This window comes from Corvus moneduloides, chromosome 1, assembly GCF_009650955.1.
Source record: "Corvus moneduloides isolate bCorMon1 chromosome 1, bCorMon1.pri, whole genome shotgun sequence".
In the NCBI taxonomy this organism is placed as follows: domain Eukaryota; kingdom Metazoa; phylum Chordata; class Aves; order Passeriformes; family Corvidae; genus Corvus; species Corvus moneduloides.
The window spans coordinates 126,930,982-126,936,536 of record NC_045476.1 but is presented as its reverse complement, the minus strand read 5'-3'; positions in this window follow the sequence as shown (position 1 = coordinate 126,936,536).

Sequence of the window (5,555 nt, the reverse complement as noted above, 5' to 3'; positions counted from 1 at the left end):
TCCATTTGACTGACTAGGCAAAATTAATTTTGATAGTGAGGCATACCAGTCCTAGTTTTACAGTGCCCAGCAGACAAAGGTATCTCATCTCTACTTCTAGTCACTCTGCTTACTTTCATCTGCAATCCTTCCTCCAAATAGTTATCAGCCAGAATTTGCTCACAGGTCCTGACAGTGCATCTTATCTACCACGACATATGGCTCTTTGCCGCACACCCTGTGTGTAGAAGTAATGCAAACCAAATGAAGGGCTGCCTTGATTATGCCTTCACAACATTTCACTGGTGGCCTTGTCTGACACACTGTATGTTTTAACTGGCTATAGAAAATGGGAGATCTCTTATCCAATATTTATTTTATTTATTTTTATCACGGTGAGAACTTGTACCAACATTGTTTCAATGTTGACTGTTTGTCAGCAATCTACAGCTTTGTTTTCCCAGTGACATTTTTACCAGGGTGTAAATTAGGACACCGGTTGTGACTGTACATTTTTCAAGGTGTGCAGGCATCATCATTGCTTTTATGCAAGCTTTATAAAATGGTAGACTCTTCAAAATCAGTGCCAAAACTCCTATCATCTACAATTTTAAATACAGCAAGTGGGATTAAGGCTAATCAATTGATACAGAAAATCCTATTAAATTCGTTTAGGTTAGACTTTAAATGTTACTTAGGTTCCTAATTCTCCTTTAATCTGAGTTAAGATGAGGTGCATAAATAAATTTACCACTCTGGGTTTGAAAATCCCACCCACCAAAATACAATCTACAGTTTTGCATATTATTTCATTTATTCTCAAGGAAATGTGATCACATTGCCTGCCCCTCTCTCTGTCTGTCAGTCAGTCTCTGACCTGTCTCTCTCATAACTTTTGAACCCAAGAGCTAATGTTGACTACAGACAGAAAGGTGAGGACCCAAAGGTATAAAGTTCTTACAAAGTATAATGCTTGGAGAAAGGCGATCTGCAGCACGAGTTCCACTGTCCTCACTTCTCTCCTATCTGCACAGGCTCATGGGTTAAGCCATGTGTTGGTCACAGCCAGCACAGCACAGCACCACTGTCCCTGTCAGGCAGAGGATCCTACCTCAGCCCCAGGAACAACCCACACAGAGAAGGTAGCAGGCCTCCACCATCTGCCAAGGATGGTGAGGGAACTTAAAACATTGGTCCACTGGAAACTAGGCCACATTGATTTCATCATCTAAAACCCATCACTTGCTAACTTGCAATAGCCAGCAATGAACAGTCACTTCTCAACACAGCTTCTGGAAAAGCTCTCTTGAAAACCACACATTTCCTCTGAAATGACACCAACAGAATTTATTTAAAAGTAGTTGTTCTCTGGACCTCCACAACTTTTGCTGTCTTGCAAAGGGAAAAAAATTTTGACATGTCCCAGTGACAGCAGCCATACTGAAGAGCTAACATTGGTGCCTACCCTGCAGAAAATTCTCCAGTCTAGACTGACTCTATGATACGCCACCAGCTGTAGATGCATTATAATCCAGTTTTAGTTCACACTGGATAGTATTTCTAATTCCCCAAGTTTACCTCATCTTGATCCCAGGTGATCAGCAAAGAGGATGGGTACCATGTCAGGAAGAATGGAAATCTATCCACAGACTGTGGCTGTAACTTGATTTCTCACACTTGGTCTCTTTTGTAAATAAAATATTGATGCCCAGGCCTGTGAAGCTTTACGCCATCAAGGCAGTGGACAATGCTTTTACATGTTAATAAAAGTACATTTGGAAATTCAGTAGAGATGATTGGCCTTCAGCTGCAAACAGAGAAGCTGGTATTAAATGAAATTAAGTTGTCAATGGCTCATCTTGAAGTTTTCTGTGTATTAAGTCAATGCAAATTGGAGGCAGCATAGACCAGCTTTTAATCCAGTATGTGAAAGGAAAATGATGATAGCAGAGTAGGAGGAAGACATGAGAGTTGAGGAACCTACACGAGTCTTTGCTCCCCTTATATACAGTGTGATGCATATTCTCACAGCCATGTTGCAGGACTGGGTCTACTGAGTCCTTATTGCTTTCATAACATGCTCCGACTTTGAGAGGATGTCCATAAACCTGCCAGTGAATAAGCATCTCTTCTGCAAGCAGTTTGATGCAGATGATTCATACTCTTGCTACAGCAAGACAGCAAGATCAAAGTCTTCATCACTCAGTCAGTCCTTGAGTGACCCTGCCAGTTCCTGGCCATGAATGTTTTTCATTATCTCATCACACACCAAGGACTGCAGTGTCTTACACAGCAGAGTAAACTAGGTTTAATTTAAGTAGAAGCTTGCGCTGTGCTTATATTACACTTTTTAAAAAATTATTTTTACACCAAGATGGTTTTGCAAATAGTCTATTGTGATGTAAAATGAAAGACAAGTTCTGTGCCATGTACAGAGTACATCAACTCTCTGCCGAGATTGCTGAATTATATTACAGAGTATGACTTTCAAAAGCCGTTATTAAGTTGCTGAGTCACCAACCCACCTTGCTACACAGTATGTTGTAAGCTTTTGGTCCAGTACGATAGAAAAAGGTTTGACATAGTTTCAGGCAGTGCTATCAGCACCAGTGAGTAGACAGACAACAGGAGGAGAGATCATGGAGAAATTCAGACAAAAAATCAGAAAGTATACACTGCAACCAGACCTGCTACACTTTAGGGTTTCAGTGAAAGGCTGACATCTTCAGCACTACTAAACGGAGGTATTCCTACAGAATGGATTCAGAGAAGGGTGACAACGATTTACACTCCTTTTTGCTGTACAAAATGGTCACCCTTCAGATACAGTCATGAGCTCTCAATTCAATTTTGCTTAGCTTGAAAGATTTTTTTCTTTAACAATAATATTCCAGTTACAAAGTACTTTACATGAACAGATTCCTATGACAAACTTGGAGTCCTACTCATATGGCTGTCTGCTCTGGATTTCATTGGAAGTTTGCATTTGCACAAGAGTTTGCTTGTGCAGGACTGTTGGTCTGGGAGGATTTCGGATTTTTTACCTATACATAATAAATACCAGAGTGATAGATAATATTTTTTTTTTCATGTGCATGCAATGTCATGTCTTTCTAGTTAATAAATGTTATTGTAATTCTTACCAAATGCCTGTTCACCCTGCAACATGTGATAATCTTGAAGAATAAATACATGTATTCTATTGGGAGAGTAGGGTTATTTTGTTTTAGCTGGTATGCACTTCTTTGACTAGAAAGGCAAGAGGAAAGAGTAAGCTGTTTGGCACCATCAATCAACTCTCCCAAAAACTGTCTTGATTTCCTGACTCACGAGTCTGCATTTACATGTTTTAAATATGTGAATTCTTAGTAAAAACATCAAAAGCCTGAAAATTAAACATTCCATGATGACTTTCTCTGCACGAGTTTAAGCAAATTAACTGGAACTTTTATAGAGATGCTGACCTCCTGCAATCATCAGTGGCTGGAATTAAGTGTTCAGCATTTATGCGAGTTAAACTCTTAATCTTGATCTTAATGAAAATTGTGTATTAATGTTAACTTAAGTACATGTGCATGACAAAGTCCTTCTATATATCTGTATCATTCACAGGAAAAACATACAGCTACTACTGTAGGGTTGAAACTCAAAAACCTCTTACAGTTTTTATAGTGTCTCGTAAGAGAAAGAAGCACGAGTGCACGTGTATGTTACAGTCAATCTAAGATAGTTGCCTCCACACCTCTTGTCACAGACCTGTTAAAGTATTATGTGGGTTTTACTCAGATATAAATATTCTCCTGAAGGACTGCAAATTCCAGCTATCTGCTAAAAGTCTGTTTGTCACAGGAATATGCCAAAAGGAAACATCAAAGAGCTGTTGCCACAACTTCAAGTCTTTTTTATAAGAGTAATCATCCTGGTCCAAGGACACAAACAAGACAAAGTTTACAAACAGGCATAACTTATTTAGACAGAGCTTTCAGACCCTTGGGCTCTTTTCCAGATGTAACTAAACAAAACACAAACTTTATTTACAAGTTTCATCTTGCAACAGGTCTTAATTGCTCTGGTGAAGGCTCAAGTATACAACATGTTGGCTCCTCTGAAGGAAGTCTTGATGATATCACATCTTCATTGTCAGAGAAAGGAGCTCTCATTAGTTTTACAAATACTGTTTCACTCACAGAATTTTTAATAAAAATCTCAAATTTACAGATATTTTTGTAACTCAGTCCTGATGGAAATCACTAAAACTGCTAGTATAAGTAACTTTGTTCAAATATGAAGCCAAAATACAAATGTTGTAGAAAAGCTAGTTAGAAGCTATGAGTTGCTCATCTGAGCAGTCTAAGGAAAAGTATCTGTATTTTTTTGCCCTTTTTGTGTTCACAGATGAAGCACTAAGTTGGAAGAATTCTGAGATGGCAAAAATAAGTGCTCAAAAATTATGAAGTGGTGTTTAAAATTACTATATGAACTTTCTGTGATATCCCTTTGCTTGTCCTACCACCCATAGTTGGATTACACATTTGCATGCAAATCTTTCCCATGGAAGATCTGTCCAGAAACAAAAGGGTGGTTTTTAAAAAACCTGTTGTTAGTGTCCCCTCCACATTCTGTCCTCTCTGTTTCTGTCTGTACTTCCAGCTTGCTTTTTCTTGATCTAGGGTAAGTCCACACTTTCTCACACCTCCTTGCCCACATTTCCACATCTATATACTCTTGACTGCACACCCAGCTGTTTCCCAGTGTTTATCCTTTCCTTCAATACTTTCTCCCTGCAAGCTTGCATTCCCTATTCAGTCTCTCAAGTTTCTGCTTTATTATCTTTTTTTGGCAAAAAAAACCACGCCTCAAATGCGCTTGAATAAAGCGCCATACATTTTAAATTTTTTAAACAGCTCTTTTGCAGAACCAAATCTGCCAATAATCAGACATTTTTCCAACACCACACAAGCAAAGTTAAAGGAAAAGCCTACAGTTTTAATCAGAAATCCAGAGACAGGGAAAATTGAAGGCTCATTCCCACTAATAACCTGAGGCAAAGAGTATGCTTGTGTGTCCACAGGTGCCGGTCCAAAGTGGATTCCTTCAAAGAACGGGAAGCCCTACAAGCCACAGGAATACCCAGACACCCCCGGAAAGCAGAGAAGGAAGTACGCAGACATGAACTGCAGAAAGACCGCAGCTGATGATACACATCTCTTCCCCACATGCAGAAGCTGTGAGCCTTGGGTTTTGTGCCAGTATAATATTGTGGGAATTGTTGATATCATAAAACCTTGTTGACAAGTGCGTGGTGTGGATCATGTTACGATTCAGAATTACATATGAAGTGTAAGGCCACTGAAATTTTAATTATATTAGGTCATGAGGAAGGAAATGGTTGTTGTCTCCACAGTAATTGGAGAAAACTTTAGAGAGACTCCAAAGAGGTCCAAATTTGTGGAACAGAATGCAAAAGGAATAACTTCCATGCCTCACGCTTGGCTTGTCCCAGAACGAGATTGAGAAAAGAAACCAAAGAGAAGCATGAAACTAAATCAGATATCATACTTGTGCCTTATTATTTC